This window comes from Hypomesus nipponensis, chromosome 3 (assembly GCF_054491055.1).
Source record: "Hypomesus nipponensis isolate SF chromosome 3, ASM5449105v1, whole genome shotgun sequence".
In the NCBI taxonomy this organism is placed as follows: Eukaryota; Metazoa; Chordata; class Actinopteri; order Osmeriformes; family Osmeridae; genus Hypomesus; species Hypomesus nipponensis.
The window spans coordinates 1,440,477-1,462,230 of NC_140363.1; the positions used below are offsets into that span (position 1 = coordinate 1,440,477).

Here is a 21,754-nt window from a genome sequence, read left to right on the forward strand (position 1 = left end):
CACCTGCGCCTAAAAAGGCACCGCTGAGATTTGAACTCAGGATCTCCTGTTTACTAGACAGGCACTTTGACCAACTAAGCCACGGCGCCTCGCTTTGTCAACAGAGACGAGCGCAACCTTCTGTTTCCTCTTCGAGTGGGTGCTTTAAGGTGGGGTCGACAGCATCTTCGCAAGCCACCTGAGAAGGTCATGCCCAAAATGGGGGATCGCATGCCTTCCTCGCAAATAAAACCTCCCACTCGCTCACCTTTTGACAGCTCCGTTGGCAGAGCGTAGGACTGCATTTTTCAGCTCCGACGGCGGAACAGCTCGTTTGTCACACAGGCATGACCCACAACAGAGGTAAACAAGGACACGTTCGTCCCTGGGTGGGCTCGAACCACCATCCTTTCGGTTAACAGCCGAACGCGCTAGCCAATTGCGCCACAGAGACCCTGTCTTTGCAGAAACAGGACCGGAACATGGAAGGACCGGAAGATGGAAGGAAACGCTGGGAGATGAGTGCTTGGAGTCCCGTGAAGAAGAGGAGGAGCGGCCGCGCAAATGACTCTTCCCGCGATCGGTCGTCAGGAGCAAAAATGCAAACGACTGTGGTGGGACTCGAACCCACAACCTTTGAATGGCTTTTCCTCCCCCTGCCTAGAATTCCAATGCGCTATCCATTGCGCCACAGAGCCCCCAGTGCGGAACCTGTTTGGATTCGCCATACCATACTTAGGGGTTTGAGTGGCGAAGGAGCTGTATATGCAGATGTTCCAAGAAAAGCTCAGTGTTGCCTGCCGTTCCAGAGCCCGGATAGCTCAGTCGGCAGAGCATCAGACTTTTAATCTGAGGGTCCAGGGTTCAAGTCCCTGTTTGGGCGAAAGGGTCCTCAAACTGTCAACCTGACTTTCAGGAAACAACGGAAGCTTTTAATGGGAGGGTCCAGCATTCAAGTTCCTGGGTGAGCTGTGTGTTCAAACCGCAGAGCGTGACTTGTGGCACGCAACCTTTGTCTCCGTTGCACCCCATGACTTTGAGACAAAGGATGCAAAATTGAGCTGACACCTGCGCCTAAAAAGGCGCCGCTGAGATTTGAACTCAGGATCTCCTGTTTACTAGACAGGCGCTTTGACCAACTAAGCCACGGCGCCTTGCTTTGTCAACAGAGACGAGCGCAACCTTCTGTTTCCTCTTCGAGTGGGTGCTTTAAGGTGGGGTCGACAGCATCTTCGCAAGCCACCTGAGAAGGTCATGCCCAAAATGGGGGATCGCATGCCTTCCTCGCAAATAAAACCTCCCACTCGCTCACCTTTTGACAGCTCCGTTGGCAGAGCGTAGGACTGCATTTTTCAGCGCCGACGATGGAACAGCTCATTTGTCACACAGGCATGACCCACAACAGAGGCAAACAAGGACACATTCGTCCCTGGGTGGGCTCGAACCACCATCCTTTCGGTTAACAGCCGAACGCGCTAGCCAATTGCGCCACAGAGACCCTGTCTTTGCAGAAACAGGACCGGAACATGGAAGGACCGGAAGATGGAAACGCTGGGAGACGAGTGCTTGGAGTCCCGTGAAGAAGAGGAGGAGCGGCCGCGCAAATGCCGCGCAAATGACTCTTCCCGCGATCGGTCGTCAGGAGCAAAAATGCGAACGACTTTGGTGGGACTCGAACCCACAACCTTTGAATGGCTTTTCCTCCCCCTGCCTAGAAGTCCAATGCGCTATCCATTGCGCCACAGAGCCCCCAGTGCGGAACCTGTTTGGATTTGCCATACCATACTTAGGGGTTTGAGTGGCGAAGGAGCTGTATATGCAGATGTTCCACGAAAAGCTCAGTGTTGCCTACAGTTCCAGAGCCCGGATAGCTCAGTCGGCAGAGCATCAGACTTTTAATCTGAGTGTCCAGGGTTCAAGTCCCTGTTCGGGCGAAAGGGTCCTCAAACTGTGTGGCAGCGTGGGATGAAGCGGGCCAAATTTGTCTCTCTTATGTACCTGACTTTGAGGAAACAATGGAAGCTTTTAATGGGAGGGTCCAGCATTCAAGTTCCTGGGTGAGCTGTGTGTTCAAACCGCAGAGCGTGACTTGTGGCACGCAACCTTTGTCTCCGTTGCACCCCATGACTTTGAGACAAAGGATGCAAAATTGAGGTGACACCTGCGCCTAAAAAGGCACCGCTGAGATTTGAACTCAGGATCTCCTGTTTACTAAACAGGCGCTTTGACCAACTAAGCCACGGCGCCTCGCTTTGTCAACAGAGACGAGCGCAACCTTCTGTTTCCTCTTCGAGTGGGTGCTTTAAGGTGGGGTCGACAGCCTCTTCGCAAGCCACCTGAGAAGGTCATGCCCAAAATGGGGGATCGCATGCCTTCCTCGCAAATAAAACCTCCCACTCGCTCACCTTTTGACAGCTTCGTTGGCAGAGCGTAGGACTGCATTTTTCAGACATATTCCAGCTCCGACGGCGGAACAGCTCATTTGTCACACAGGCATGACCCACAACAGAGGCAAACAAGGACACGTTCGTCCCTGGGTGGGCTCGAACCACCATCCTTTCGGTTAACAGCCGAACGCGCTAGCCAATTGCGCCACAGAGACCCTGTCTTTGCAGAAACAGGACCGGAACATGGAAGGACCGGAAGATGGAAGGAAACGCTGGGAGACGAGTGCTCGGAGTCCCGTGAAGAAGAGGAGGAGCGGCCGCACAAATGACTCTTCCCGCGATCGGTCGACGGGAGCAAAAATCCGAACGACTCTGGTGGGACTCGAACCCACAACCTTTGAATGGCTTTTCCTCCCCCTGCCTAGAAGTCCAATGCGCTATCCATTGCGCCACAGAGCCCCCAGTGCGGAACCTGTTTGGATTTGCCATACCATACTTAGGGGTTTGAGTGGCGAAGGAGCTGTATATGCAGATGTTCCACGAAAAGCTCAGTGTTGCCTACAGTTCCAGAGCCCGGATAGCTCAGTCGGCAGAGCATCAGACTTTTAATCTGAGTGTCCAGGGTTCAAGTCCCTGTTCGGGCGAAAGGGTCCTCAAACTGTGTGGCAGCGTGGGATGAAGCGGGCCAAATTTGTCTCTCTTATGTACCTGACTTTGAGGAAACAACAAAAGCTTTTAATGGGAGGGTCCAGCATTCAAGTTCCTGGGTGAGCTGTGTGTTCAAACCGCAGAGCGTGACTTGTGGCACGCAACCTTTGTCTCCGTTGCACCCCATGACTTTGAGACAAAGGATGCAAAATTGAGGTGACACCTGCGCCTAAAAAGGCACCGCTGAGATTTGAACTCAGGATCTCCTGTTTACTAAACAGGCGCTTTGACCAACTAAGCCACGGCGCCTCGCTTTGTCAACAGAGACGAGCGCAACCTTCTGTTTCCTCTTCGAGTGGGTGCTTTAAGGTGGGGTCGACAGCATCTTCGCAAGCCACCTGAGAAGGTCATGCCCAAAATGGGGGATCGCATGCCTTCCTCGCAAATAAAACCTCCCACTCGCTCACCTTTTGACAGCTCCGTTGGCAGAGCGTAGGACTGCATTTTTCAGACATATTCCAGCTCCGACGGCGGAACAGCTCATTTGTCACACAGGCATGACCCACAACAGAGGCAAACAAGGACACGTTCGTCCCTGGGTGGGCTCGAACCACCATCCTTTCGGTTAACAGCCGAACGCGCTAGCCAATTGCGCCACAGAGACCCTGTCTTTGCAGAAACAGGACCGGAACATGGAAGGACCGGAAGATGGAAGGAAACGCTGGGAGACGAGTGCTCGGAGTCCCGTGAAGAAGAGGAGGAGCGGCCGCACAAATGACTCTTCCCGCGATCGGTCGACGGGAGCAAAAATCCGAACGACTCTGGTGGGACTCGAACCCACAACCTTTGAATGGCTTTTCCTCCCCCTGCCTAGAAGTCCAATGCGCTATCCATTGCGCCACAGAGCCCCCAGTGCGGAACCTGTTTGGATTCGCCATACCATACTTAGGGGTTTGAGTGGCGAAGGAGGTGTATATGCAGATGTTCCACGAAAAGCTCAGTGTTGCCTGCCGTTCAAGAGCCCGGATAGCTCAGTCGGCAGAGCATCAGACTTTTAATCTGAGGGTCCAGGGTTCAAGTCCCTGATCGGGCGAAAGGGTCCTCAAACCGTGTGGCAGCGCGGGATGAAGCGGGCCAAATTTGTCTCTCTTATGTACCTGACTTTGAGGAAACAATGGAAGCTTTTAATGGGAGGGTCCAGCATTCAAGTTCCTGGGTGAGCTGTGTGTTCAAACCGCAGAGCGTGACTTGTGGCACGCAACCTTTGTCTCCGTTGCACCCCATGACTTTGAGACAAAGGATGCAAAATTGAGCTGACACCTGCGCCTAAAAAGGCGCCGCTGAGATTTGAACTCAGGATCTCCTGTTTACTAGACAGGCGCTTTGACCAACTAAGCCACGGCGCCTCGCTTTGTCAACAGAGACGAGCTCAGCCTTCTGTTTCCTCTTCGAGTGGGTGCTTTAAGGTGGGGTCGACAGCCTCTTCGCAAGCCACCTGAGAAGGTCATGCCCAAAATGGGGGATCGCATGCCTTGTTCGCAAATAAATCCTCCCACTCGCTCACCTTTTGACAGCTCAGTTGGCAGAGCGTAGGACTGCATTTTTCAGCGCCGACGATGGAACAGCTCATTTGTCACACAGGCATGACCCACAACAGAGGCAAACAAGGACACGTTAGTCCCTGGGTGGGCTCGAACCACCATCCTTTCGGTTAACAGCCGAACGCGCTAGCCAATTGCGCCACAGAGACCCTGTCTTTGCAGAAACAGGACCGGAACATGGAAGGACCGGAAGATGGAAGGAAACGCTGGGAGACGAGTGCTTGGAGTCCCGTGAAGAAGAGGAGGAGCGGCCGCGCAAATGACTCTTCCCGCGATCGGTCGTCAGGAGCAAAAATGCAAACGACTCTGGTGGGACTCGAACCCACAACCTTTGAATGGCTTTTCCTCCCCCTGCCTAGAAGTCCAATGCGCTATCCATTGCGCCACAGAGCCCCCAGTGCGGAACCTGTTTGGATTTGCCATACCATACTTAGGGGTTTGAGTGGCGAAGGAGCTGTATATGCAGATGTTCCACGAAAAGCTCAGTGTTGCCTACAGTTCCAGAGCCCGGATAGCTCAGTCGGCAGAGCATCAGACTTTTAATCTGAGTGTCCAGGGTTCAAGTCCCTGTTCGGGCGAAAGGGTCCTCAAACTGTGTGGCAGCGCGGGATGAAGCGGGCCAAATTTGTCTCTCTTATGTACCTGACTTTGAGGAAACAACAAAAGCTTTTAATGGGAGGGTCCAGCATTCAAGTTCCTGGGTGAGCTGTGTGTTCAAACCGCAGAGCGTGACTTGTGGAACGCAACCTTTGTCTCCGTTGCACCCCATGACTTTGAGACAAAGGATGCAAAATTGAGGTGACACCTGCGCCTAAAAAGGCACCGCTGAGATTTGAACTCAGGATCTCCTGTTTACTAGACAGGCACTTTGACCAACTAAGCCACGGCGCCTCGCTTTGGCAACAGAGACGAGCGCAACCTTCTGTTTCCTCTTCGAGTGGGTGCTTTAAGGTGGGGTTGACAGCATCTTCGCAAGCCACCTGAGAAGGTCATGCCCAAAATGGGGATCGCATGCCTTCCTCGCAAATAAAACCTCCCACTCGCTCACCTTTTGACAGCTCCGTTGGCAGAGCGTAGGACTGCATTTTTCAGACATTTTCCAGCTCCGACGGCGGAACAGCTCATTTGTCACACAGGCATGACCCACAACAGAGGCAAACAAGGACACGTTCGTCCCTGGGTGGGCTCGAACCACCATCCTTTCGGTTAACAGCCGAACGCGCTAGCCAATTGCGCCACAGAGACCCTGTCTTTGCAGAAACAGGACCGGAACATGGAAGGACCGGAGGATGGAAGGAAACGCTGGGAGACGAGTGCTCGGAGTCCCGTGAAGAAGAGGAGGAGCGGCCGCACAAATGACTCTTCCCGCGATCGGTCGACGGAAGCTTGGGGGAAAAAACCAAACGACTCTGGTGGGACTCGAACCCACAACCTTTGAATGGCTTTTCCTCCCCCTGCCTAGAAGTCCAACGCGCTATCCATTACGCCACAGAGCCACCAGTGCTGAACCTGTTTGGATTCGCCATACCATACTTAGGGGTTTGAGTGGCGAAGGAGCTGTACATGCAGATGTTCCACGAAAAGCTCAGTGTTGCCTGCCGTTCCAGAGCCCGGATAGCTCAGTCGGCAGAGCATCAGACTTTTAATCTGAGGGTCCAGGGTTCAAGTCCCTGTTCGGGCGAAAGGGTCCTCAAACCGTGTGGCAGCGCGGGATGAAACGGGCCAACTTTGTCTCTCTTATGTACCTGACTTTGAGGGAACAACGGAAGCTTTTAATGGGAGGGTCCAGCATTCAAGTTCCTGGGTTAGCTGTGTGTTCAAACCACAGAGCGTGACTTGTGGCACGCAACCTTTGTCTCCGTTGCACCCCATGACTTTGAGACAAAGGATGCAAAATTGAGCTGACACCTGCGCCTAAATAGGCGCCGCTGAGATTTGAACTCAGGATCTCCTGTTTACTAGACAGGCGCTTTGACCAACTAAGCCACGGCGCCTCGCTTTGTCAACAGAGACGAGCGCAACCTTCTGTTTCCTTTTCGAGTGGGTGCTTTAAGGTGGGGTTGACAGCATTTTCGCAAGCCACCTGAGAAGGTCATGCCCAAAATGGGTGATCGCATGCCTTCCTCGCAAATAAAACCTCCCACTCGCTCACCTTTTGACAGCTCCGTTGACAGCTCCCGACGGCGGAACAGCTCATTTGTCACACAGGCATGACCCACAACAGAGGCAAACAAGGACACGTTAGTCCCTGGGTGGGCTCGAACCACCATCCTTTCGGTTAACAGCCGAACGCGCTAGCCAATTGCGCCACAGAGACCCTGTCTTTGCAGAAACAGGACCGGAACATGGAAGGACCGGAAGATGGAAGGAAACGCTGGGAGACGAGTGCTTGGAGTCCCGTGAAGAAGAGGAGGAGCGGCCGCGCAAATGACTCTTCCCGCGATCGGTCGTCAGGAGCAAAAATGCAAACGACTGTGGTGGGACTCGAACCCACAACCTTTGAATGGCTTTTCCTCCCCCTGCCTAGAATTCCAATGCGCTATCCATTGCGCCACAGAGCCCCCAGTGCGGAACCTGTTTGGATTCGCCATACCATACTTAGGGGTTTGAGTGGCGAAGGAGCTGTATATGCAGATGTTCCACGAAAAGCTCAGTGTTGCCTGCCGTTCCAGAGCCCGGATAGCTCAGTCGGCAGAGCATCAGACTTTTAATCTGAGGGTCCAGGGTTCAAGTCCCTGTTTGGGCGAAAGGGTCCTCAAACTGTCAACCTGACTTTCAGGAAACAACGGAAGCTTTTAATGGGAGGGTCCAGCATTCAAGTTCCTGGGTGAGCTGTGTGTTCAAACCGCAGAGCGTGACTTGTGGCACGCAACCTTTGTCTCCGTTGCACCCCATGACTTTGAGACAAAGGATGCAAAATTGAGCTGACACCTGCGCCTAAAAAGGCACCGCTGAGATTTGAACTCAGGATCTCCTGTTTACTAGACAGGCGCTTTGACCAACTAAGCCACGGCGCCTTGCTTTGTCAACAGAGACGAGCGCAACCTTCTGTTTCCTCTTCGAGTGGGTGCTTTAAGGTGGGGTCGACAGCATCTTCGCAAGCCACCTGAGAAGGTCATGCCCAAAATGGGGGATCGCATGCCTTCCTCGCAAATAAAACCTCCCACTCGCTCACCTTTTGACAGCTCCGTTGGCAGAGCGTAGGACTGAATTTTTTAGACATTTTCCAGCTCCGACGGCGGAACAGCTAATTTGCCACACAGGCATGACCCACAACAGAGGCAAACAAAAACACGTTCGTCCCTGGGTGGGCTCGAACCACCATCCTTTCGGTTAACAGCCGAACGTGCTAGCCAATTGCGCCACAGAGACCCTGTCTTTGCAGAAACAGGACCGGAACATGGAAGGACCGGAAGATGGAAGGAAACGCTGGGAGACGAGTGCTCGGAGTCCCGTGAAGAAGAGGAGGAGCGGCCGCACAAATGACTCTTCCCGCGATCGGTCGACGGGAGCTTGGGGGAAAAAATCCGAACGACTCTGGTGGGACTCGAACCCACAACCTTTGAATGGCTTTTCCTCCCCCTGCCTAGAAGTCCAATGCGCTATCCATTGCGCCACAGAGCCCCCAGTGCTAAACCTGTTAGGATTCGCCATACCATACTTAGGGGTTTGAGTGGCGAAGGAGCTGTACATGCAGATGTTCCACGAAAAGCTCAGAGTTGCTTGCAGTTCCAGAGCCCGGATAGCTCAGTCGGCAGAGCATCAGACTTTTAATCTGAGGGTCCAGGGTTCAAGTCCCTGTTCGGGCGAAAGGGTCCTCAAACCGTGTGGCAGCGCGGGATGAAGCGGGCCAAATTTGTCTCTCTTATGTACCTGACTTTGAGGGAACAACGGAAGCTTTTAATGGGAGGGTCCAGCATTCAAGTTCCTGGGTTAGCTGTGTGTTCAAACCACAGAGCGTGACTTGTGGCACGCAACCTTTGTCTCCGTTGCACCCCATGACTTTGAGACAAAGGATGCAAAATTGAGCTGACACTTGCGCCTAAAAAGGCGCCGCTGAGATTTGAACTCAGGATCTCCTGTTTACTAGACAGGCGCTTTGACCAACTAAGCCACGGCGCCACGCTTTGTCAACTGAGACGAGCTCAGCCTTCTGTTTCCTCTTCGAGTGGGTGCTTTAAGGTGGGGTCGACAGCATCTTCGCAAGCCACCTGAGAAGGTCATGCCCAAAATGGGGGATCGCATGCCTTCCTCGCAAATAAAACCTCCCACTCGCTCACCTTTTGACAGCTCCGTTGGCAGAGCGTAGGACTGCATTTTTCAGACATTTTCCAGCTCCGACGGCGGAATAGCTCATTTGTCACACAGGCATGACCCACAACAGAGGCGAACAAGGACACATTAGTCCCTGGGTGGGCTCGAACCACCATCCTTTCGGTTAACAGCCGCACGCGCTAGCCAATTGCGCCACAGAGACCCTGTCTTTGCAGAAACAGGACCGGAACATGGAAGGACCGGAAGATGGAAGGAAACGCTGGGGGACGAGTGCTCGGAGTCCCGTGAAGAAGAGGAGGAGCGGCCGCGCAAATGACTCTTCCCGCGATCGGTCGACGGGAGCTTGGGGGAAAAAATGCGGACAACTCTGGTGGGACTCGAACCCACAACCTTTGAATGGCTTTTCCTCCCCCTGCCTACAAGTCCAATGTGCTATCCATTGCGCCAAAGCTGGGGAACATTCCTGTACCTGAGGGGGGGAAGAAAGGAAAGGAGGGGGGAGAAAGGGGGAAGAAGAAAAAGGAGGAAAAAAAGAGGGTAAAAAGAGAGAAAAAAGGAGAGAAAAAGAGAAGGAAGGGATTTTTATGGCCCATACCTACATCAACAATGTTTTTTAAATGTTGAGGTATATCAGGAATCACAATTAAAACCTTATATTTCTATTTCTATAGACATCTATATGGGATAAAAGTTAGTCCCAAGGTTTTGGTTTGACTAAATTGTTGCTAGAAATTCAAGTGGTTATTTTGTATTCTTGGAAATCACAATCACTGTTTGGTTAATAACAAAACAATGATGATACTAATAACTGTTAAGTTAATATTTAAAATTAAGTTGATGTATTTAGCAGAAACTTTTATACAAAAAACAAACAAACGAAGCATAGGAAAATACATTTATGTTGTGATAAAACTTTTATTTTCAGTCATCACAAAGCCATTATACAGCAGTAAGTGAATCCCTCCATTCACTTATTCAACAGTAACTACAGACTATAACTTAAATATATACAGAACAGTAGTGAATCCCTCCATTCACTTATTCAACAGTAACTATAGACAATAACTTAAATATATACAGAACAGTAGTGAATCCCTCCATTCACTTATTCAACAGTAACTATAGACAGTGACCTAAATATATACGGAACAGTAGTGAATCCCTCCATTCACTTATTCAACAGTAACTATAGACAATAACTTAAATATATACAGAACAGTAGTGAATCCCTCCATTCACTTATTCAACAGTAACTATAGACAGTGACCTAAATAAATACGGAACAGTAGTGAATCCCTCCATTCACTTATTCAACAGTAACTATAGACAATAACTTAAATATATACAGAACAGTAGTGAATCCCTCCATTCACTTATTCAACAGTAACTATAGACAATAACAGAAAACATTAACAGAACTATTGACAAAATTAAAGTGTTCAGTGTCCATGCCTCTGGGAGGGGGGTAGAGGGGCACTAGCCCAGCGTCAATGCCTGCTGGGTAGAACACCCTCACCCTCCAAAGGCGGTAGGGCATCCACACCATCAGCCGATGGGCGAACAAGCGGTCGGGTGTTGGCATTTGATGATATATTAGTGCTGGAACAAGGGGCTCGTACCACAGCTTCAAATTTGGCCGCAGTTTGCCAGAGTGAAATAGGGTGTTGGAAATCCACCTCTGATCTTGAACAGGGATTGACTTGCTCAGCTCACCCGGCAACCAGACAGAAGCTGTAGCCCCAGTAGCAACTGGATGGATTTCTCCTGCCCCGTCCTGTTTAGAAGACAACAGCAAATAAGAATGTTTTTTTTGCATTCAAAATGGCTACTCTCAAGATGACTTGAAACAACCAGACAAAAAGGAGATGCTGTGCTCACAATGGCTACTTCCAGGCAGGTACTAACAGCAGGGCTGGGGGTCTTCACAGAGGTGGTAGACGGGGTCCTCAGTGAGGATGGAGAAGGAGCAGGGCTGGGGGTCCTCACAGAGGATGGAGAAGGAGCAGGGCTGGGGGTCCTCAGTGAGGATGGAGGAGGAGCAGGGCTGGGGGTCCTCACAGAGGATGGAGAAGGAGCAGGGCTGGGGGTCCTCACAGAGGATGGAGAAGGAGCAGGGCTGGGGGTCCTCACAGAGGATGGAGAAGGAGCAGGGCTGGGGGTCCTCAGTGAGGATGGAGGAGGAGCAGGGCTGGGGGTCCTCACAGAGGATGGAGAAGGAGCAGGGCTGGGGGTCCTCACAGAGGATGGAGAAGGAGCAGGGCTGGGGGTCCTCAGTGAGGATGGAGGAGGAGCAGGGCTGGGGGTCCTCACAGAGGATGGAGAAGGAGCAGGGCTGGGGGTCCTCACAGAGGATGGAGAAGGAGCAGGGCTGGGGGTCCTCACAGAGGATGGAGAAGGAGCAGGGCTGGGGGTCCTCAGTGAGGATGGAGGAGGAGCAGGGCTGGGGGTCCTCACAGAGGATGGAGAAGGAGCAGGGCTGGGGGTCCTCACAGAGGATGGAGAAGGAGCAGGGCTGGGGGTCCTCACAGAGGATGGAGAAGGAGCAGGGCTGGGGGTCCTCACAGAGGATGGAGAAGGAGCAGGGCTGGGGGTCCTCACAGAGGATGGAGAAGGAGCAGGGCTGGGGGTCCTCAAAGAGGATGGAGGAGGAGCAGGGCTGGGGGTCCTCACAGAGGGTAGAGGAGGAGCAGGGCTGGGGGTCCTCACAGAGGGTAGAGGAGGAGCAGGGCTGGGGGTCCTCACAGAGGGTAGAGGAGGAGCGGGGCTGGGGGTCTTCCTCGCCACAATGTTGGGCTTCACTGAGGCAGACTGTGACCCACCATAGCGTGATTTAGTGAACTGCAAGGAGAGAATTAATTTTGTTATTCAGCACGTACAAAATTATTTATATAAAACATGAATAACCAAGAAAATATTTACCATTGCCACACTCAGAGGGGGCCGCAGGAAAGAAGGCAGGACTGCAGCACCAGTGGATAAGTCTGAAGCCACAGACTGCGGTGCCTGAGGTGGCTGAGTGGCAGTCTGCTAAAACAACAGCATGTCATGTAATGTAACAGCAACAGCATTGTAAGAGACATGAGATGCAAGATAGTCAGATGTATGTTTTTTATACATCACCTTAACAGCATGGAATCCACAATTACAGACCATGGACCCTCCAAAAAGGGTGGTCTGTCCACGGGCCTGCATGGGGCATTTCTCAATCTGAAACAATCAGAATAGTTATTCAGCCAGAGTCACTCAGTGTATAGTCCATTGTGTGATATTATCTGCACCATTGTATTGACCATTTTTCATCAAGTGACCTGCAGTCTAATGACTTTAAGTAATAATAATAAGCACTAATAAGCACATATTTTGCAGTACTTTACCTTTTGATAGAGGTCATGCCATTTCCGCTGCCTTGGGGCAGGTCTATTGGTCTAATCCACTCTCCATCTCCCATGGATTTGTGGCTCTTAGGCTTGGTGCTCATCTAAAATAACAGAGACATATTAATAACTGTACTTACAACTAAGTATGGAAGTGCTGAACCAACTTGTGCATGCTCATAAGTACAGTAACATAAGCAAACTAGACTGCTAAAGGTTTTTGTTTCGTTTTTAACAGCTTACTGTATCTACAATGATTGACAGCTGTCATTCTTACCAAAGCTTCAAGTAGGATCATTATGAATTCCATTATTCATTGGAGGTAGATCCACTTTAAATGAATGTAAGTAGCTAAGTGCCTACAGTGAAGGACTGGTTAATACTTACACTAAAACCGTAGAAGTTTAGACTAGGTACTGTAAGCAGACCCCGCAATGTCGACAAGTTAATACTCAATGTTGGTTACTGTACGTTACTGACACTGTACTTCACTGTCTGTACAGTACAGTACCTACTGTACCTGTACCTACAGTACCTACTGTCAGACGTAATAGACGTAGAGCACGTTAACTAATTAACTAATCTGAATCTGATACTAACACTAACTTGAATTATTGCGAATATATCCTGCCTGTTTCCTCTGACGATTACATTAGAAATTAGCGTTACTGTACAGTACAGTTGTAGCGATTGCTACTATTAGCTAAGGTGACTAAAGTTTAACATGATGCCATAGGATCATTAGGGGTTTGTGCGTTGAAGGAGATGGCTAGATGGCGAGATGGCTGATAACTCAGTCGGCAGAGCATCAGACTTTTAATCTGAGGGTCCAGGGTTCAAGTCCCTGTTCGGGCGAAAGGGTCCTCAAACCGTGTGGCAGCGTGGGATGAAGCAGGCCAAGTTTGTCTCTCTTATGTACCTGACTTTGAGGAAACAATGGAAGCTTTTAATCGGAAGGTCCAGCATTCAAGTCCCTGTGACTGACTTCCTCTATTGGAGGTTTCTTTTTAGACTATCATTCAAATGGGAATAACTGGATTGGGCATGGGCATGTTAATCGTTGCTGTGCTGATAGTGGTTTGAGCTTGGAAGATGGGTACTGCCTGCTGTTACAGTGCTGTGCACTAGGCTCTCGGAAAGCTGCCAGTAAAATTATTGTAGCCCAAATCAAGCCACAGACAAAAGCAAGCAAGACTGATTACTTTATTGCCCTGAGAATGATTGAAATGTAATAAAGATGGCCTTTTGCCTCCTTCTATTTTCCAACTGATATACAATGCAGTATGCAATCTGAATAGATGTCCTTAACCATAGATCAGTGAACAATAATTAAAGATAGTGGTTACCTTATTACTTTTATACTGTTCAAAGCTTCTGAATTCATGGACAGTGTTTGATCTATACCATGCTGTGTTGACTTCATGAGAGCATGACCCTTGGAGAGAAATATGCCTACGTTTCTAGTATCATTGATAAACGTTCACTATGCTGTTTGTTTATGAAGTGAATAGCTATAAGCTAGTTCTTTCTAGTTCTAGTAAGGTCCTAGGAGGTGCCTGTGTTACTAGGATGAATCAGAGGTCACAATATCACGAAAGTGTATAATGCTATGCAACATTGCACGTGGAAAATAAGAAGCATTAAGGTCTTTTCTAGGAGCCCTATCTAGAGAACTAAACAAAAGCTATTCACTTGCTTTGCATTGTACTTTTTCACCTGATTGGGTAGTACCTAATACTTATTCAAATCCTATAATCAGGTTTGCTGCACTGTGTAGTAACAGATAAAGATTGTTTGATTGTTAAGGTTTTGAAATGTTATGAAACTGTCACAATTCCTAGTGATCGGACCCAAATGCAGACCGAGACTGGTAGGTGGTGAAAGAAAAAGGTGTTTATTGGTGACAGGTGGGTACAGGTGATGGTGGTACCAAATGTGCAGGTTGGTGGTGAGGGTGGTTAGGCGGGAGTGACCGGGTTCCAGGGTGCAGAGGCTGAAAAAGAGGAGCAGGAGTCCGGTCAGAAATATAAATAAACAATTTGTAAGGCAACAGGATGACTAGGGATAATCCTTAAGATCCAGGCACTAAAGCGCAACGTACTGGTACGTCTAACGATCCGGCAGGGACTGGATGTCAGGCCACAGGTTAAGTAGAGTGATAACGATGATCAAGAGCAGGTGTGTAAGGGAAACAAGCTCAGAGGGGTGGGGTCGTGACAGTACCCCCCCTCCGACGTACGCCTCCGGGCGGACCACCCGGCGCACCTGGATGGAGACGGTAGAAGTCCCGCAGCAGGCCAGCGTCCAAGATCTGACGCGGAGGGATCCAGCACCTCTCTTCTGGCCCATAGCCCTCCCAGTCCACGAGGAACTGGAATCCCCGGCCCCGCTGACGGGAATCCATGATGCGGCGCACCGTGTAAACAGGACCACCGCCGATCATCCGAGGAGGGGGAGGCAGCAGGGGACTGAGGAGGACAGGCTTGAGGCAGGAAACATGAAAGGCAGGATGTACCTTGAGGGCCTTGGGCAATTTCAACCGGACGACTGCGGGATTGATGATCCTCTCCACCACGAACGGGCCGATGTATTTGGGATTCAGCTTCCTGGACTCCGTTCGCAGTGGAAGGTTCCGGGTAGCCAGCCAGACCTTGTCCCCCACAGCATAGGTTGGTGCAGGAATACGGCGACGGTTGGCTTGGACTTGATACCGACCGGAGGCCTTCAACAGGGAAGCCCTGGCACGATGCCAGGTCCGGTGGCAGCGGCGGATGTGGGCTTGGACAGAGGGAACAGCGAGATCTTTCTCCTGTGAGGGGAACAAGGGGGGTTGATAACCGTAAAGGCATTGGAAAGGGGACATACCGGTGGCGGAGGTAGGAAGCGTATTGTGGGCGTATTCCACCCAAGGCAATTGGGAGGTCCAGGAGGTGGGGTTTGAGGAGACCAGGCAGCGAAGCGTCGTCTCCATCTTCTGGTTGGCCCTTTCAGCTTGGCCATTAGACTGGGGGTGGAATCCAGACGAGAGGCTGACAGTAGCTCCAATGGCTGTACAGAAGGCCTTCCATACCGCCGATGTGAACTGGGGACCTCGGTCTGATACGAGGTCTCCAGGAAGACAATGGATCCGAAAAACCTCCTTGACAAGGATCGCAGCAGTCTCTGTAGCTGAAGGAAGCTTCGGGAGGGGCAGAAAGTGTGCAAACTTGCTGAATCTATCAATCACTGTTAGAACAACAGTGTTACCTTCGGACGGGGGCAGACCGGTTACAAAGTCCAGAGCCAGGTGGGACCAGGGTCGCCGGGGAATCGGTAGAGGGTGCAAAAGTCCTGCACTGGGTCGGTTGGTTCCCTTGTTCTGAGCACAGACAGGACAGGCAGAAACAAAAACCCGGGTATCTCTTCCCATGCCAGGCCACCAGAAGCGTCTGCGCAATCGAGCCATGGTACGGGCAACACCCGGGTGACAAGCAATCTTAGCAGTGTGTGCCCACTGGAGCACAGCAGAACGGACAGAGTTGGGCACATACAAGCGGCCCGGTGGGCCGTTACCTGGACCAGGCTGATCTAGAAGGGCCGTTTTAACCTCCTCCTCGATCTTCCAGACAACTGCCCCCACTACGATGTCCTGGGGCAGGATGGCCTCGGGTTTGGCTCCTGTCTCCTCTGTCCTAGAGAACACACGGGATAGCGCGTCTGCCTTGCCATTCCGAGAGCCTGGTCGATAGGTGAGGGTAAAGTTAAAGCGCCCAAAAAACAAAGACCACCTGGCCTGACGGGAGTTGAGTCGCCTGGCCGACTGCATGTATGCAAGGTTCTTGTGGTCGGTCCATACGATAAACGGTTGCTCCGCTCCCTCCAGCCAGTGGCGCCACTCCTCCATGGCGAGCTTCACGGCAAGTAGTTCCCGGTTCCCTACGTCATAGTTCCTTTCGGCTGGGGAAAGACGACGCGAAAAAAAAGCACACGGGTGGAGCTTACCATCAGCGGGGCGTCGCTGGGACAGGACGGCGCCAACTCCCACATCAGAGGCATCCACCTCCACCACGAACTGTAGAGAGGGGTCCGGCTGGGTGAGGATGGGTGCGTTGGTGAACCGGTTCCTCAAATCCAGGAATGCTCTGTTTGCCTCGGAAGTCCAGCAGAAGGGCCTGGCACTAGACGTCAGGGCTGACAAAGGGGAGGCCACCCGGCTGTAGTCTCTGATAAACAGTCGATAGAAATTTGCGAACCCCAGGAACCTCTGGAGCTGCAGTCTAGTACCAGGCTGAGGCCAGTCCAGAACCGCCCTCACCTTCTCCGGATCCATCTTCACCTGTCCCCCCGTAATAATGTATCCGAGAAAAGAGGTGGTGTGTGCGTGGAAGTCACATTTCTCTGCTTTCACAAAAAGGCGGTTCTCCAGCAAACGCTGGAGGACCTGTCGGACATGCTGGGTGTGGACAAGAAGGTTCTCAGAGAACACGAGGATATCATCCAGGTAGACAAACACAAAGCGACCAATCATGTCTCCAAGAACATCGTTTACCATACTCTGGAATACTGCAGGGGCGTTGGTGAGGCCAAACGGCATGACCAGGTACTCGAAGTGGCCCATGGGTGTGTTGAATCCGGTTAGCCATTCGTCCCCCTCTCTTATACGGACGAGATGGTAGGCATTGCGTAGATCGAGCTTGGTGAACACAGTGGCACCCTGCGGGGAGTCAAAGGCAGAATTCATCAACGGCAGAGGGTATTTGTTCTTGATGGTTATGTCGTTTAGCCCCCGGTAATCGATACAAGGCCGCAAGGTCCCATCCTTATTACTAACAAAAAGGAATCCGGCACCCAAGGGGGACGACGAGGGACGAATGAGGCCTGCCGCCAGGGAATCCTTGATGTAGGCCTCCATGGCCTCACGTTCCGGCCGAGAGATGCTATAAAGGCGTCCCTTGGGAAAGGCGGCCCCAGGAATCAGGTTGATCGCACAGTCGTAAGGTCGGTGAGGGGGAAGTGACAGTGCCTGTTGTTTACTGAACACCTCACCCAAGCTGTGATAGACCTCCGGGACCAGGGACAAATCCGGGGGAGCAGAGGGCTTACTCGGGCTGGGAACATACAGGGAACAGGCAGATTTGAAGCAGTTAGCATGACATTCAACACTCCAACTGGTTACCTTGCCTGTCACCCAATCGAAGGTGGGGTTGTGTTTCCTCAGCCAGGGGTAACCAAGAAGCAGGGGAACGCGTGGTGAGGACAGGATGTAGAAGGAGATGACTTCAGAGTGGTTGCCTGATAACAGCATCTTAAACGGTTCCGTCCTCATGGTCAACCGTGCCAGCAGTCTGCCATCTAGGGTAGTAGCTTCTATGGCCTCCGGGAGTTGCTCCTTGGAGAGCCCCAGCTGTTCCACCAGGTCAGCATCCATAAAGCTGTCATCCGCTCCAGAGTCGACGAGGGCTTTAATCTCTACTGACTGGTCCTCCCTGATGAGGGTGGCAGGAAAAAGGGTTCTGGCTTGGGGTGAGGGGAACTGAGGAAGGCGGCTCGCTAGAAGACCCCCCATGCCTAGCGAGCCTTTCCCGGGCGCTGAGGACAGGAGGAGATGTAATGGCCCATGCGTCCGCAGTAGAGGCAGCTGTTGGTCTCCCGTCTACGCTGGCGCTCATCAGTGGATAACCCGTGTCTTCCCACCTGCATGGGTTCAGGGTCAGGCAGCCTCACCTCTCTTCCGGATTCTTGAGGTGTTGAACGATCAGGGTGCTCTGTTCCTTCTACAGGCTTGGTCGGTCTCAGGTGTGGCGGATGGTTAGGAGACCCCCATCGTCTCTCCCTCCTTCTCTCCCGGCACCTGTTATCCACCCGGATGGACAAGGCTACCAAGTCGTCCAGACCCTGAGGCTCAGGATAAGAAATCAACTCGTCCTTGAGTTGGTCGGTCAACCCCTGGTAGAATACTGCCTGTAGGGACTCTTCGTTTCATCCACTCTCCACAGACAGTGTTTTGAATTCAATCACGTATTTTGCGACACTGCGGGTTCCCTGACGAATAGCAAACGCTTAGCAGCGTCCTTTCCTCGTACAGGGTGGTCGAATAGTTTCCTCATCTCAGCCGTGAACTCCTGGTATGAGCCAATGCAGGGGTCCTGTCGCTCCCAAACAGCTGACGCCCACTCCAGGGCTTTTCCCCGGAGAAGCCCAATCAGACAGGCTATCTTGGCCTTGTCCGAGACGTAGGTACGGGGCTGCAGGTCAAACACCAATCCACACTGCATGAGAAACGAGCGACACTTTCCCAAATCCCCCTCATACCTCTCAGGTGTAGGAACCTTGGGCTCCAGAACAGACATGGAAGCAGGTCCTGCTTTGGCAGGTGCGAGGAAAGGTGCATGCGGTTGTGGGTCCGCTGGAGCACTAAGCTGGTCCCGGATACTGGACACGCTGGTAGAGAGGTTTTGTATTGATGCCATTATCTCCTGCAGAGCCGTGCTGTGTTGGCCCAACAGATTGCCCTGTTGGGAGACGGCATGGCGCACAGCGTCCAGGGCTGCTGGGTCCATTGTACGGCCGGATCGTTCTGTCACAATTCCTAGTGATCGGACCCAAATGCAGACCGAGACTGGTAGGTGGTGAAAGAAAAAGGTGTTTATTGGTGACAGGTGGGTACAAGTGATGGTGGTACCAAATGTGCAGGTCGGTGGTGAGGGTGGTTAGGCGGGAGTGACCGGGTTCCAGGGTGCAGAGGCTGAAAAAGAGGAGCAGGAGTCCGGTCAGAAATATAAATAAACAATTTGTAAGGCAACAGGATGACTAGGGATAATCCTTAAGATCCAGGCACTAAAGCGCAACGTACTGGTACGTCTAACGATCCGGCAGGGACTGGATGTCAGGCCACAGGTTAAGTAGAGTGATAACGATGATCAAGAGCAGGTGTGTAAGGGAAACAAGCTCAGAGGGGTGGGGTCGTGACAGAAACTTGTGAAATGTAAGGCACTACAGCAGGTCCCAGATGAACAATTGATAAATGTTTGTTGTGTTGACTTTAAATGTCAAAAGGGGGGACTGTGGAAGAAATTGGGATTTCCTGTGTGCTTACATTATTCACTAATCAATAGAACTAGTCGTTGGATACTAGTTAGTACGTTCTCACATAAGCTTGCTATTAATAAGAGTAGATTGTGTCTATTTGTCAGGGTTAATAGATGTTTGAGATCAGGAGAAAGTACTGGCTAAATGGTCCTTGTCATGACTACAAGGAGAGCTCCAACTATGAACTCTGTAGTTTGAGTGGTCATGTGTTGGGAGCTGTTAATCTCTTTCTCTGAGACTGTTGTAATGTCATTACTGCCTGACTGTCACTTTCTATGTTTACATTCTTGTGCCCTATAAAAGATGGTCCTCCGGCCTTCAGAGCGGAGAGAGACTTGATTGAGACCTAAGCCTGGTGTTGTGTTGTCATTTATTGTCAGAGGTCTGGTTTTCTCTCCCAATCTGCAGATTGATGAATACTTATTAAAATCCAGAACTCAACTGAACTTAGTCACTCCGTTTATGAAGAGACGGACAAAACACTTTCTTCATCATAGCCTATATGGTTCTATGAATATGCCCCTTTCAAAGACAAATGTTCAATAAAGTATATTTTAGACACACTTTTCGAGCTTCTATTTATTACATAATTTTTTTTGTTAGATCACGTTATTTCCATTAATAGACGTTTGGTTTTCCAGGTTGAACATATAAAACACAGGTCACATTTCGACACGTGAAATTGAAGGCAGTGTGAATTTCGCGGCATTTCGTTTGAATATAAAGTTGACATTAAGCTATGGTAAGTCTGCATTATGGAAGATTTCGGTTACCAAAATAACTATTAAGCTTTCTTTGCCTGGCGAGAACAACGACAGAGCTGTTCATGTTAACAGTTTATTTCATCCGATACAATGGATTGGAAATCATACTCATATCACGAAGAAAAAAAGCGACATATGTGATGAGTTCCATCTAGAATAGGCCTAAATTTAGCCCTATAGCCTATTTCTAAAAAACATTTCCGTTACGTTTGCATCATGTGTCTGATTTTTATCGGACTTGTACCCCATTCTGCCCAGTGCCCATAGATTCTGCAACTGCAATGCCTTAGCTCACACGCTCGTAACCATATAAATCTATGCTCGCGACTGGTTGTCGAGTTTAGTTGCAAGCGTGCACGAGGTCTCGGAGCCGTTATATTAACTCTATGCTCGGAGCTAGGGAAAAAAAAGAGCCACTGTTTAAAGCTAGACCGGAAGTGGAAATATGGCCGCGTCCAGTCTCGCGCTCTCGCTTGCCTCACTGCGCCACTGAGCACTTTTCATAGAAATGAATGGGGACGCCATCTTGGAAGACAAAAGTAGCTTACTCTAGTTATATTAACTCTATGGGAGAACTGCCACCAGAGCCTGTTTAAGGAGAGCCTTGCCACTCCCTATTAAGCCCCATTGTACAGAATTTCGCTGCAGTTCCACCAGAGTTCCACTGGGGGTGATCGCGAGCGAGTGCATGTTGAATGGGAGTCTATGGAGCTAAACGGCTACATTTGTCTCTTTCGTCTGATTGTCGTTGAAAAATCTCAGATTTGATTGTAGTTTGTGCATGTTCAACATGGATTATAGGTCGAAAGTTGAATGAACGAGTACTCATGTCCTTTTGATTTCTTACATGGTGAGTCGTTGTTGCACATAACACGCTAGCATTCTGCTAATAAATGCTGATTGGTTAGTGAAGGACTGATACGACCAGAGCTCCTGCTTGATGGCATCCGAAGCGGAATCAGAATGTCAGAGCATAAGCAACATTAGCAACAACATTAGCAAGCCAAAACTCTTTCTAGTATGTGTATTGACAGGGAGAGCCTAACCTGTCAGCTGCGTTGTCGATGCCCTGAAAGAAAAAAGTAAGTGACCAGAGCTTGCCGTCAAGCAGTAGCTCTGGTCGTACGATGTGTATGACGTCAATGACATTTTCAAAAGCTTTTTAGAACAGAAAGGCGACTTGAAAAAAATCTAAAACCCGGCAGTGTGTATTTTTTTGGCCTCCCCTTTCGAATTCAGAATTCAAATTACTGGACAAAAAATTATATCCTGAGAAAAGTGGATTTTGAGGGGTACCGCTCCATAGACCTCCATTCATTCTGCACTCGCTCGTTAGCGCCCTCACATGGAATTTCAACCAGTTCAGAACCCGGAAGTTTCCAGAGGGTGGCAGTTCTCTCTATATTAGACATTCTCTGCTGCCACTCTCGGGAAACTTCCGGGTTCTGAACTGTTTTCAGTTCCACTCTCGTTCCATATGAGGGCGCTAATGGTTGAGTGCAGAATGAATAGAGGTCTATGGAGCCATACCCCTAAAAATCCACTTTTCTTTGGATATAATTTTTTGTCTAGTAATATGAATTCTGAATTCAAAAGGGGAGGCAAAAAAAATACACACCGCTGGGTGATAGATTTTTTTCAAGTCGCCTTTCTGTTCT

General features: G+C 50.5%; 32 non-coding genes across 32 annotated transcripts; 8 read left to right on the forward strand and 24 right to left on the reverse strand.

Annotated features, from left to right (window-relative positions):
• Positions 1 to 15: 15 nt before the first annotated feature.
• trnat-agu (transfer RNA threonine (anticodon AGU)) lies at positions 16 to 89 on the reverse strand. The gene has a single exon. It is a non-coding gene; the product is annotated as a tRNA-Thr (tRNA).
• A 270-nt stretch (positions 90 to 359) lies between these two features.
• Positions 360 to 433, reverse strand: trnan-guu (transfer RNA asparagine (anticodon GUU)). The gene has a single exon. It is a non-coding gene; the product is annotated as a tRNA-Asn (tRNA).
• A 356-nt stretch (positions 434 to 789) lies between these two features.
• trnak-uuu (transfer RNA lysine (anticodon UUU)) lies at positions 790 to 862 on the forward strand. Its single transcript has one exon. It is a non-coding gene; the product is annotated as a tRNA-Lys (tRNA).
• Positions 863 to 1,059: 197 nt separating this feature from the next.
• On the reverse strand, positions 1,060 to 1,133 carry trnat-agu (transfer RNA threonine (anticodon AGU)). Its single transcript has one exon. It is a non-coding gene; the product is annotated as a tRNA-Thr (tRNA).
• A 270-nt stretch (positions 1,134 to 1,403) lies between these two features.
• Positions 1,404 to 1,477, reverse strand: trnan-guu (transfer RNA asparagine (anticodon GUU)). The gene has a single exon. It is a non-coding gene; the product is annotated as a tRNA-Asn (tRNA).
• Positions 1,478 to 1,636: 159 nt separating this feature from the next.
• Positions 1,637 to 1,728, reverse strand: trnar-ucu (transfer RNA arginine (anticodon UCU)). Its single transcript is given in 2 exon segments — positions 1,637 to 1,672; positions 1,692 to 1,728. It is a non-coding gene; the product is annotated as a tRNA-Arg (tRNA).
• A 112-nt stretch (positions 1,729 to 1,840) lies between these two features.
• On the forward strand, positions 1,841 to 1,913 carry trnak-uuu (transfer RNA lysine (anticodon UUU)). Its single transcript has one exon. It is a non-coding gene; the product is annotated as a tRNA-Lys (tRNA).
• A 239-nt stretch (positions 1,914 to 2,152) lies between these two features.
• trnat-agu (transfer RNA threonine (anticodon AGU)) lies at positions 2,153 to 2,226 on the reverse strand. Its single transcript has one exon. It is a non-coding gene; the product is annotated as a tRNA-Thr (tRNA).
• A 281-nt stretch (positions 2,227 to 2,507) lies between these two features.
• On the reverse strand, positions 2,508 to 2,581 carry trnan-guu (transfer RNA asparagine (anticodon GUU)). The gene has a single exon. It is a non-coding gene; the product is annotated as a tRNA-Asn (tRNA).
• A 152-nt stretch (positions 2,582 to 2,733) lies between these two features.
• trnar-ucu (transfer RNA arginine (anticodon UCU)) lies at positions 2,734 to 2,825 on the reverse strand. Its single transcript is given in 2 exon segments — positions 2,734 to 2,769; positions 2,789 to 2,825. It is a non-coding gene; the product is annotated as a tRNA-Arg (tRNA).
• Positions 2,826 to 2,937: 112 nt separating this feature from the next.
• On the forward strand, positions 2,938 to 3,010 carry trnak-uuu (transfer RNA lysine (anticodon UUU)). Its single transcript has one exon. It is a non-coding gene; the product is annotated as a tRNA-Lys (tRNA).
• Positions 3,011 to 3,249: 239 nt separating this feature from the next.
• On the reverse strand, positions 3,250 to 3,323 carry trnat-agu (transfer RNA threonine (anticodon AGU)). The gene has a single exon. It is a non-coding gene; the product is annotated as a tRNA-Thr (tRNA).
• A 281-nt stretch (positions 3,324 to 3,604) lies between these two features.
• trnan-guu (transfer RNA asparagine (anticodon GUU)) lies at positions 3,605 to 3,678 on the reverse strand. Its single transcript has one exon. It is a non-coding gene; the product is annotated as a tRNA-Asn (tRNA).
• A 152-nt stretch (positions 3,679 to 3,830) lies between these two features.
• Positions 3,831 to 3,922, reverse strand: trnar-ucu (transfer RNA arginine (anticodon UCU)). Its single transcript is given in 2 exon segments — positions 3,831 to 3,866; positions 3,886 to 3,922. It is a non-coding gene; the product is annotated as a tRNA-Arg (tRNA).
• A 112-nt stretch (positions 3,923 to 4,034) lies between these two features.
• Positions 4,035 to 4,107, forward strand: trnak-uuu (transfer RNA lysine (anticodon UUU)). Its single transcript has one exon. It is a non-coding gene; the product is annotated as a tRNA-Lys (tRNA).
• Positions 4,108 to 4,346: 239 nt separating this feature from the next.
• Positions 4,347 to 4,420, reverse strand: trnat-agu (transfer RNA threonine (anticodon AGU)). Its single transcript has one exon. It is a non-coding gene; the product is annotated as a tRNA-Thr (tRNA).
• A 270-nt stretch (positions 4,421 to 4,690) lies between these two features.
• trnan-guu (transfer RNA asparagine (anticodon GUU)) lies at positions 4,691 to 4,764 on the reverse strand. The gene has a single exon. It is a non-coding gene; the product is annotated as a tRNA-Asn (tRNA).
• Positions 4,765 to 4,916: 152 nt separating this feature from the next.
• trnar-ucu (transfer RNA arginine (anticodon UCU)) lies at positions 4,917 to 5,008 on the reverse strand. Its single transcript is given in 2 exon segments — positions 4,917 to 4,952; positions 4,972 to 5,008. It is a non-coding gene; the product is annotated as a tRNA-Arg (tRNA).
• A 112-nt stretch (positions 5,009 to 5,120) lies between these two features.
• Positions 5,121 to 5,193, forward strand: trnak-uuu (transfer RNA lysine (anticodon UUU)). The gene has a single exon. It is a non-coding gene; the product is annotated as a tRNA-Lys (tRNA).
• A 239-nt stretch (positions 5,194 to 5,432) lies between these two features.
• Positions 5,433 to 5,506, reverse strand: trnat-agu (transfer RNA threonine (anticodon AGU)). Its single transcript has one exon. It is a non-coding gene; the product is annotated as a tRNA-Thr (tRNA).
• Positions 5,507 to 5,786: 280 nt separating this feature from the next.
• On the reverse strand, positions 5,787 to 5,860 carry trnan-guu (transfer RNA asparagine (anticodon GUU)). The gene has a single exon. It is a non-coding gene; the product is annotated as a tRNA-Asn (tRNA).
• A 159-nt stretch (positions 5,861 to 6,019) lies between these two features.
• On the reverse strand, positions 6,020 to 6,111 carry trnar-ucu (transfer RNA arginine (anticodon UCU)). Its single transcript is given in 2 exon segments — positions 6,020 to 6,055; positions 6,075 to 6,111. It is a non-coding gene; the product is annotated as a tRNA-Arg (tRNA).
• A 112-nt stretch (positions 6,112 to 6,223) lies between these two features.
• On the forward strand, positions 6,224 to 6,296 carry trnak-uuu (transfer RNA lysine (anticodon UUU)). The gene has a single exon. It is a non-coding gene; the product is annotated as a tRNA-Lys (tRNA).
• A 239-nt stretch (positions 6,297 to 6,535) lies between these two features.
• trnat-agu (transfer RNA threonine (anticodon AGU)) lies at positions 6,536 to 6,609 on the reverse strand. The gene has a single exon. It is a non-coding gene; the product is annotated as a tRNA-Thr (tRNA).
• Positions 6,610 to 6,858: 249 nt separating this feature from the next.
• Positions 6,859 to 6,932, reverse strand: trnan-guu (transfer RNA asparagine (anticodon GUU)). The gene has a single exon. It is a non-coding gene; the product is annotated as a tRNA-Asn (tRNA).
• A 356-nt stretch (positions 6,933 to 7,288) lies between these two features.
• trnak-uuu (transfer RNA lysine (anticodon UUU)) lies at positions 7,289 to 7,361 on the forward strand. Its single transcript has one exon. It is a non-coding gene; the product is annotated as a tRNA-Lys (tRNA).
• A 197-nt stretch (positions 7,362 to 7,558) lies between these two features.
• Positions 7,559 to 7,632, reverse strand: trnat-agu (transfer RNA threonine (anticodon AGU)). Its single transcript has one exon. It is a non-coding gene; the product is annotated as a tRNA-Thr (tRNA).
• A 281-nt stretch (positions 7,633 to 7,913) lies between these two features.
• trnan-guu (transfer RNA asparagine (anticodon GUU)) lies at positions 7,914 to 7,987 on the reverse strand. The gene has a single exon. It is a non-coding gene; the product is annotated as a tRNA-Asn (tRNA).
• A 160-nt stretch (positions 7,988 to 8,147) lies between these two features.
• trnar-ucu (transfer RNA arginine (anticodon UCU)) lies at positions 8,148 to 8,239 on the reverse strand. The gene is given in 2 exon segments: positions 8,148 to 8,183; positions 8,203 to 8,239. It is a non-coding gene; the product is annotated as a tRNA-Arg (tRNA).
• Positions 8,240 to 8,351: 112 nt separating this feature from the next.
• Positions 8,352 to 8,424, forward strand: trnak-uuu (transfer RNA lysine (anticodon UUU)). The gene has a single exon. It is a non-coding gene; the product is annotated as a tRNA-Lys (tRNA).
• Positions 8,425 to 8,663: 239 nt separating this feature from the next.
• Positions 8,664 to 8,737, reverse strand: trnat-agu (transfer RNA threonine (anticodon AGU)). The gene has a single exon. It is a non-coding gene; the product is annotated as a tRNA-Thr (tRNA).
• Positions 8,738 to 9,018: 281 nt separating this feature from the next.
• trnan-guu (transfer RNA asparagine (anticodon GUU)) lies at positions 9,019 to 9,092 on the reverse strand. Its single transcript has one exon. It is a non-coding gene; the product is annotated as a tRNA-Asn (tRNA).
• Positions 9,093 to 21,754: the final 12,662 nt, after the last annotated feature.